The sequence below is a fragment of the Myxocyprinus asiaticus genome, chromosome 19 (genome assembly GCF_019703515.2).
Source record: "Myxocyprinus asiaticus isolate MX2 ecotype Aquarium Trade chromosome 19, UBuf_Myxa_2, whole genome shotgun sequence".
NCBI lineage: Eukaryota > Metazoa > Chordata > Actinopteri > Cypriniformes > Catostomidae > Myxocyprinus > Myxocyprinus asiaticus.
Window position 1 is genome coordinate 25,610,305 of NC_059362.1, and position 10,400 is coordinate 25,620,704.

Consider the following 10,400-nt stretch of genomic DNA (forward strand, 5'->3'; position numbering starts at 1 on the left):
TTTCAAGGTACAGTAGACCATTCTGGTCTTTTTCCATTTTCATATTTCTTTTGCATAGGTCAAAGACAGGCATACAATAATACTTTTCTGTACTAAATGACCATTTATTATTTTGATATTCCTCCCTTTTTCGTTTTACTGCTCATCCCCCACCTTGTACTTGAACAGGTGAGGGTCATGTTCTTAATAATGTCACTTCTTTTCTTCTTTCTAAAGCTTTATAATATGTTCCCATCGATCATGTGGTGAGTTTGTGGACCACACCAAACAATATTTGTTCTGTGAAAGGAGGTAATTGACTGTTCAAGAGAAAGTAAATGCACACAGAGTGGACTATGATCCCTCAAATCATCGAGACAAATCATATGTTGAATGCTTCCATGGTGAGATGGAAAAAGTAAGCAAGTGTATTGGAATGGGAAACGTATGGAATGTATTTAAAAGTGGGTATTACATTATATGGCTGGCTCTCATTCATGTAGTTTAGTTTAAAGATGACACAGCTGCTGGGTTTGATGTGAAGATTTGTGCTTCTGTATGCTGGATCTGTTTGTGGCGGAAACTGAGACCACCTACACCACTCTGTACTGGGGCCTGCTTTACATTATTAAATATCCTGAGATACATGGTGTGTCCTTATTATGAGAAACGGCTCATAAAAGCAGTGATCCTTTAACCTCCTGAGACCAGAGTGTGACTGCTGTGTGCATTTTCCATTTCCCTTTTTAGTTTGTAACTAGTAGCACCTAATAAACATGCAACAACAACAAAACAAAAAATTCTAGAGCAAATAGTTTTCCTGAAAATCGATGTCCACATATGTGGACAGATGAACTAAGTTGTTTAATTTTAAATAATACCAAGCTATAAAAAGTCAGATTTTTTTAATCAAATTATTTATTATGTTTGCAGGAGTGTTGGTTATTCATGTTTTTGAGACGTTACAGACATCACAGCTGATTTTCTGTGAATTTGCTTTGAAAGTATCTGTACTGGGAAGAGCACAAATAAAAAAACTATAGAAATAAAAATTATTTTACTTGATTTTACTTTTATGTTACAGTGCGATTTTTTTCTACTTTGGCAACAAAGTCTAAATGTTCTCTCTTTGCACTGTCAAACAAACAAGTGATAGCCAGTGCTGAAGCATTTGACCAAGCAGACTTTTTTTGTTTCGTGATAAATCGCAAAAATAAAAAATAAAAATGCAGTTGCGTATCGGATGAAATTAGAGACTCTAATCTTTTGACTCAAACAGCTTTCAATGTAAAAACATAATTAGGTTTCTTACCAGATGTAGTTTTGTTGCCATTTCTCACAAAGACAAAGTCAGCTAAGATCGGCGCCATGTTGTTTTGTCTCACAACTATGTCACAAAAGATTAACCCTTTACTGACAGCCCAAAGTCTCCTGAACTGAGATCAGTCGGTCAGTTTTATGAATTTAAATTATGCATTGCATATAGTGAAGCCAAAATACGACATCCACGTATGTGTACATGGAGTCGCACAAGGTTATGCAATACATACAGTATATGCACACAAAAAGTAATATACTTACTCACATACACCTCTTAATTTTTTATGGAACTTTCCCTATGGTACTTTCAGACTAAGTTCAGGAGCAGATTGAACGTATTGCGGAGGCGTCACAGCAGCCATCTTTATCGGACAGAGACGACCTGCCCAACACCAATGCAATGCTGTCATTCATGAAGTACAAAGGATTGGAAATATTGTGCCCTTAAATTTGCGTTGGGGCTGCTGTTAAAGATACCCAGATAGGAAAATATGCTATCCCAAAATGGGCCTAGTAACTAAATGTCTAATGAACACGGAAAAATTAGACTGTATCTGTGAATAATAGACTGAAAATTCCTAATCCATATACTATATGATCCCCACTGACTTGATAATCCATCTTGTGTTTAGACATTTTAGATTCACATAGCCTACTTTGAAAACTAATGGAATACTGAAGACAACTTCAGGATGCCTTTCTCTGCAAAATATCCATTATAAGTGAACTAACATTTAAATAAAACAGATTTTTGTTTCTTCCACTCAACACAATTTTTGGCGTAAGAGAACAGTTATTTCTATATATACTAGAAAAGGCTCTGTATTGTGGGACAAGCTTGCAGTACTTCTTTATATTTTGTTAGAATGTGATACAGTATCTTGTGTTGTTATTACAATCCCCTGTAAAGACAAGCCTTGCAGAAGATACAACATGTTTTTATCTGATTTTCTGAGTTTGTTTTGCAGAGCAACTGGCACGGTTGGAATTGTTCCTCTTTTCTCTTCTCTGCATCATAGATTTACTTTCTCTTTACAAGCAGGTGTGGAGCTCAGTTAGGATTTCAGAATGGGCACCACGCAGTGTCCCCAGCCATACAAATTATGTGCAGTGCCTGCGTGCTAAGACAAGCAATACAACTATGTTAAAGTGCTGTATCGTGTGTTAAATTTGTTCAGATAGAATATGTATCTATCTGTCTATCTATCTATATAGTGGGAAATATTCAGTAATTTTAGTAATCTGGAATATTCAGCTACCCCAATGCCAGTTATGCATTTAATAAAAATATTAATAAAATAAATATTTAAAATAAGGCTTAATATGACTTTGAAAAAAATCCTGTTCAACATTCTTGAATATGTGCTATGCAAGACAATCCAGTGACATCTAAAAAGCTCAATGCACGACGTAAACAGTGAAAAAAGCATTCTCGATTAACAATTAAGTGATTCACTGTACAACTGGCAAAGATAAGGGCAAAAAAGTCAGTAGACAGAAATGTGACTGCAAAAATTCTATAACTAACTAAAAATTGTAAAAAATGCAAAGATGTGACAGAATCTGTATACTGAAATCTAGCAGTATAGATACATGTTCATTTTTGACACCATATTTTGCAGTTTGCAGAAAAATATGGCAATATTTTCAGCATTAGAGTTCTTGGACCAAGACTTGTTGTGTTGGATGGGTACAAACTAGTGAAGGAGGTGTATTTACAATGAGGATAAAACCTCGCTGACCGACCTAGACAACCTTTATTTTATGACATTGTTGGAGACAAAGGTCAGTTTTATATAATTACAATGCTAAACGTTTCAATATACATTGTCAGCTGTCAATTCACACTATGAGCAGAGCACTACGGTACTACATATGACTTCTGAATAACATAAGAAATGCTGGACTTTCTCTCATGGAACAGAAATGGAAAAATTTGAAGATTCTTCACACAGCTTTTTGCCATATAATGAAAGTGAATGGTGACTCAGGGCTGTAATGCTCAAAAAATTAAATAAACACCATAAAACCATAATATAAGTAACTAATAATACTCATGCACTGTATTCTAAGTCTCCTGAAGTCCTATGATCACTTTGTATGACAAACAGACCAAATTTGTTATTCGCTATCAAATAATTTAATTTATTAACTCCTCTTTGCAGTGCCCACATCAGGTTGGACATCAATAACATCAAACCTCATTGGTCTTCTGTGTCTTGTTACCGAAACGCCATGATGTCAGATCTGCTCTGTCATTTGATTTGGGTGCTGCAAACAGGAGTTGATCAGTGATTTGATTTGAGAGTGAATAACAAATTTCAGCAAATTTCAGTCTGTTCATCACACAAAGTGATTGTATGGTGCTTCAGAAGACTTAGAATGTAGTGCACAAGTCATTCTGCTTTTGTAAGTTGACTACTTTCACTGAGGTTTTATTTATTTATTTGCCCTTTTTGGAGCTTGACCACCCTGAGTCACCATTCTCTTTCATATATGGCCTTCTAAAGATTTTATAAATTTTCCCTTTGTGTTCCAAGGAAGAGAGAAAGTAATACGGGTGTGGCAGGGTGGAGGGCGGAGGGCGGAGGGCGGGGCCGGGCCGGGCAGTGAGGCTGCACACCCAGCCCCTAATCAGGCCAGTATAACAAAGGATAAACATTGGGAAAGGAGGAGGCAATAACCGGCTTAACAATATAAATAATATTTAATGGTTAACTTAAACAAAAAAACAAACACAAACACATACAGGGCATCTGCCTGTAGTTCACTCTCACGGCCCGGCCCCACCCTCCGCCCTGCCACAATGGGTTTTGAGCAATTTTTAGGGTGAATAAATAATTACTAATAAATAATTATAGTAATGTCTTGGTGAACTGTTCCTTTAATAATCAGAGGATACTTAGAGACCCATCAGTTTAACATGATGTCATGACAATCTCTTTAAAAATGTTCCCAAATCACACCCTGTCTTGATTTTTATACAATTGCTAAGAGATCAGCACTAGTAGACATAGAGAAGAAACGTTGTAAACGCTGCAAAAAGTGTGTTTTGTGAACACGTTTAGGTGCCTCCAAAGGGTATAAATGGAAGCAACAGAGGCGATTTGCTCTCACAACACATCGTAACTTTGGACTAGGAAAGAAAAGCCTAGAGCCCTCCATCCATCTTCAATGCCACTTTCTGAATGATGCCATTTCAATGAGCATGGTTTAAAAAAAAAACAAAAGCATTTAAAAATGATATGTATGTATGTTACAATTAATTTAGAGGCACAGTGTGATTATACAGCAACTTCACAGTTGTTATGCTACCATTTCCAGGTAGATCATTTGATCCCCGCATACTGCTGAATAATGCTGTCTCAAATGTGATCTGTGTCCTTGTGTTTGGTGAATGGTTTGAGTACCATGACAATCAATTCCAGTCTCTGTTGAAGAACATCAGTGAAGCTGACTAAATGACATTACATTATGTTCATTTTTAGCTGTTTTAACTGAGTATTTGCACTAGCTGTAAATAGCACCTGCTACACAATATTGCACTCCAATAGTCTGGTGAAAACACACAAATTAAAGCCAAACTGCACCCCTAGTGTTGCTGCAGTAATGTGGGGTGTAATGCTGGTTTGGATGTGCTGGGCTTTTTTTCATGCAGATGACTCGGGATCGATTCCGCCTTTTGTCCCACTTTTTCCCATCCTGTTTTCTGTCTCCACTCTTAATATTTCCTTTAATACCACTAATAATAATAATAAATAAAGCTGAATATGAAGGTTGATTTTCCCCAGTGATTTGGCCATGGTGAAGGTCGGGAGTTGAGAGAAAGGTTTAGTCCAGGTAAAATTAACCAGGATTTTATATTCGAATAAACATGTTTTTATTTTTATTTTTTTAAGGAAGCTATAGTTTTAATGCAATTAACCATGGAGTTACTACAGTAATATGGTGTTAATATAGTAACCATGTTTAATTTACAATGATTTTACTACAAAATACCATGGTGATACTGTAGTTACTGTAGTAAAACCATGGTTAATGGGAAGGTTAGGTTTAGGGGTAGGGGTTGGTATAGGGTGTCTGGGGAACTCTAAATAAACAATAAACAGGCTGCAGTGATGCCCCTATACTGTATGTTAGTTTTTAATAATGGGTGCAAATATTATCTGTGACAATTTGCACCAGGGTGCAAATAGCATCTAACATTATTATGGATCATGTGGCAAGTGCCTGGACCACACAGTAAAATATATGCTCTGTGGAACGAGGTGATTGACTTTGTTTGGAAAAGGTGAATGCCCACAGAGTGAACTATGATCCATCAAATCCTCAGGACATACATCAAATCCTCGGGACTAATCTTCATTACATAGAAGATGTATACACACTTTCACAAATTGTGTCTTGTGCTTTTCCTACTTGGCACCTCCAGCCAAATTTCAGGAGGAGATTGATCGTGTTTTGGGGTCATCTTGGCAGTCATCTTTATCAGACAAAGACAGCCTGCCCTACACCAATGCTGTCATTCATGAGATCCAAAGAACTGGAAATATTATCCCATTAAATGTGGTTCGGGTAGCTGTGGATTGTACCCAGATAGGAAAATACTTTACTCCAAAGGTGTGCCTATTAAAGTTTAAAGCATTTTAAGCCCTCTTGTGGACAAAAGTTACTGTATCTTTAGTAACTTTAAATGCTAAATATTTTTAGGACTTATTGGTGCTAAAGTTTAAACAAAGATATTTGTAAGAGGAGTATTTATAATTATACCATTGTTAATAAAGAGGGCATGTTGTGGTTCTGCAGGGCACAATGGTGACTGGCAATTTGACATCAGTGCTTTTCAATAAATCAGAGTGGGAGATACCTCACTCTTTTAACCCGGGTCACTTCCTGGATTCTAAAGGCAACTTGAAAAGGAGAGATGCCATTTTGCCTTTTTCTACAAGTATAAAAGTCTTCCATGAAAGTAATCCCCAGATTTAGTTCGATAATATTACGTTCTCTTTCTAACGTTCGTTCGGTATCTCACTTAGGGAATGCCCAGGCGTGACCGACTGTGGAAGCACCAATGCAGGGCCGTTTATAGGCACAGGTGAACTAGGCGGTCGCCTACACCCCCCGACGGGGGGTGCCAATTGGGATCTCCCCTAGGGTGCCAAAATTGTCAGAAACCGCCCCACACCAATGACACAATGTCTGACAGACCAATCGCTGCAGCTTTTAAAGAGTCCCACCTCCCTAATATAAACCATAGCTACAGTGTTAATTTTTTTCACAGTTTTTTGTTTTAGTCACAGTTGTAGTCTTTTGATGAATATGTCTTTTAAAATTAGTCAATATTCCATCATTAGTTTTAGTCAGTTTTCATCTGACGAAAATAACATTTAATTTTAGTCAACGAAAATAAAATCTTTAAGTTGACGACGATGTGCAAAATGGACAAAAAAGTGTGTCAAACTGTAACAGACCAAACTTTAATCAAATATTCAAACCTTTAGGGAAAAAATTTATAAACATTTTCTAATTTAAAAATGTATCAAAGAGAAGGTAAATAAAGGAGAGTTTATTTTCAGCTCACTGTATTTTCTGTGTAAGTTTTCACGTTATGGTTGATAGTATGAAAGTTGAAGTATGGCAACTAAAGAGCCGGAGGCTTCGGGTGGGAAAGGCCGCCCTCCCCGCTTATGTGCATGCGGCGCATGGATCTCCGCAAAAGATTCTCATCCACATTGCACCTCGTGCCTGGGGGCTAAACACATTCAGGCCGCATTGTCCAGCCTGGAGAGTTGCCCCCATTGTTCATCCTTCTCGACCAAGATTCGGGAGAGAAGGCTGAGTGTTGCAGTTGTGGGCAAAAAAGGACCCGTGTCTCTCTTCTCAGGCCAGAAAAGAGTCAGTGGAGCATCCGCAGGCCCTGTCATGGGGCGAAATGATGGACAACGTGTCTCCAGTCCTTCTCCCACTGTTCGAGGACGCATTGGCGGAAGAAGAAAATGAGAGGGACAAAGTTTTGTCTCACATCCTCGAGAAGGACAAGGATGATGAATTAGATGCCATTTTGCCCATGGATCAGTCCCGGCTGCTGAGCATGCAGGAGGAGTTCTCTCCATCTCCGGTTCAGTCCATGTTAGATTTGATTGAGGTTTGTTGCAGGGCCCTCAATTGACAAGCGGTCACAGCCAGTGGGTACATGAGCTGAAAGAGATTTATATAATGGCAAGAGGCTCCCGTCGCCTCCCTACAGTGAAGCAGTTCCTCCCGAGGTCTCCGTCCAATTCTAGATTTACGGATCCTCAACAAACACTGCAGAAAGTACTAGTACAAAATGCTCATGCTCAGAAATTTTTCTCATTCTATTCATCACGGAGACTGGTTTACATCAGTAGATCTCTAAGACACATATTTTCACATAGATATTTTTCCTACTCACAGGAAATATCTCAGGTTCGAAAATCCCTTTTGGACTTTCAATAGCACCTCGGGTATTTACCAAATGTGTGGAATTGGCTCTGACACCGCTAAGGAATGCGGGTATCAGAATGTCGGATTATTTAGACGATCTGCTTGTTTGTGCGCTGTCTCAGCGGCAAGCGGAGAGAAATACAAACATATTATTGACACATTTGGAGAGCTTGGGTTTCAAAATAAACCAAGAAAAGAGCTGTCTTATTCTCACACAAGAGATAATTTATCTGGGGCTCAGGGTGAACTCCATTCAGCTTCGAGTGTTCCTTTCGGAGGAGCGCCTAGAGGTGTTTCACAACTGCATCAACCTTTTTCAATGGGGGATACTGGTTTCTCTCAGGACACGTCTGCGGCTGTTGGGCTTGATGGCCTCAACAGTGGCTGTGATTCCCCTGGGGTTATTGCAAATGAGGAAATTTCAGAACTGTACAGCACCACTATGCTCGGGCCATCAGCTCTGTCTCAGTCGCAGCATGAACGTCTCGTAAGAATGCTTGAATGCTCTCTGTCATTGAACCACCCTGTCTTTTCTCAGGACAGGGTGCCCATTGGGCCCAATTTTAATTCGAAAAGTGGTGAAGACGAATGCTTCTCTCACAGACTGTGGCGCTGTGTTTGAGGGCAGAACAGTGAGAGGTGTTTGGACTCCAGCACTGAGAGAAAAACACATAAACTTTCTGGAGCTGCTATCAGTGTTTCTAGCTCTCAGATATTTTGTGAGTTTTCTCAGGAATCATCACATGTTGATCAGAACAGACAACACGTCGGTGATAGCCTATTTAAAGCTATCACCAATGGCAAGGGGGAGTTCTCTCGTGCCAGCTTCACAGCTTGCCAGAGAAACTGATTGTGTGAAGCAATGCAAACCTGTTGTCATTACGTGCAATGCATGTTCCAGGCGTAACAGGGGAGCGGATTTGCTGTCCAGAGGGAATCCTCTGTATGGAGAATGGATGCTTCACCCTCAAGTGACGAGCCTTATCTGGCAGAGATTCGGACAGGCAGCCGTAGATCTCTTCGGATCGCGAGAAGATGCACTATGTCCTCTGTTCTTCTACCTGGTGGGCGACAATGCACCATTGGGTGTGGATGCGCTAGCCCACCCATGGCCTTTTTCCTCCGCAGAGGAGGAGAGACTGCATTGCATGTGTCCAGCACGTGCTTTGACTGCATGTGCAAAAGACAAGAGACCGAAAGGAGAGTAGTCAGATCTGACTCTCTTAAGGGTGAACCTATTTCTTGCCAGCGCCTTTCTCATTGGGTGGTAGGAGCGATTGTGTTATGTTATAACAGCTCTAATCGGCAACCTCTGGAGGGTTTATGGGCTCACTCCACTAGGGGTATGGCCACATTCTGGGCACTGTTCAAGGGCATTTCAGTTCAAGAAATTTGTGCTGCGGTGAGTTGGTCATCTCCCCACACATTTCTTAGGTTTTACAGACTGGATGTTACAGAGCCTTCAGTGGTTCACTCTGTCCTTGTGGTGGGAATGCAGCATACTGTACAATAAGCACACACATATATACAGTATACTGTAGCAGATCCATATTCTTATGTATCTGATTTCATTTCTTGGATAAAAAAGAAAATGATTCAGTTCAATTGATATGTTCTGCGTTTTCTCTGCTTGTGGCGTCTGCTTCAGCCAGCATATCTGCAATTCGGGAGTTGTCTATATCCCTTAGTGAGATACCAAACGAGTGTTAGAAAGGGAACTTTAGTTTACTCATGTAACCCTGGTTCTCTGATAACATGAAGTGAGGTATCTCACATCATCGCCCTCCTTGCAGTTTCATACAGAGAATATTTCACACAAAAGGTATGCAGAGAATGAGGCAGCAACAGGTAGCTGTGGTTTATATTAGGGAGGTGGGACTCCTTAAAAGCTGCAGCAATTTGTCTGTCAATCTTGACAGACGTTGTGTGATTGGTGCTTCCACAATCGGTTACGCCTAAGGTGTTCCCTTATTGAAATACCTCACTTCATGTTATCAGAGAACCGGGGTTACGTGAGTAAAATAAAGTTTTGTGCTAGCCTCTGTGCAACCTATTGATGTATAACTTCCAATGAGTTTCACAATAGTTGGTGTTAAAGTGCAGTTATTTTCTGTACATCTTTACTGGTAGGGTAAATATTGTGTTTTTATTATTATTACCATCCTCTTTAAAGAGTGATCCTTCAAGGTGTTTAAGACAAAAACATGGTATTTTCAGGAAAGAGAGTGTGTCTTGGGGAGCAGCTGGCACGGATGGAATTGGTCCTCATTTTCTGCTGTCTGCTGCAGCGCTTCACTTTCTCTTCACCAGCAGATGTGGAACCCAGTTTGGATTTTAAATTGGGGGCCACCCTCAGTCCCCAGCCATACAAAATATTTGCAGTGCCACACTAATACAAGCAATTCACACAAATATAAATGTTAATTTATTGCTTGTGTTGCATCTTATGATACATGTGTTACCCTCAGTGTTTGTTTAAATTCTTAATAGGTATGAACTGTGCTCATGATGGAAAAGTACATGTTTTTATGTTTTATACCAGTATACTCTCAAAAAACTCTTGTTACTGATCTACATGGAGAGGGTCATATCTCTCCTGCTACTAAATCTAACATCACAACAACAGCATATATGGG

The 10,400-nt window shown here is 39.5% G+C and overlaps 1 pseudogene; it reads left to right on the forward strand.

Annotated features, from left to right (window-relative positions):
* Positions 1-335: 335 nt before the first annotated feature.
* Positions 336-10,157, forward strand: LOC127409951 (cytochrome P450 2J4-like; annotated as a pseudogene).
* Positions 10,158-10,400: the final 243 nt, after the last annotated feature.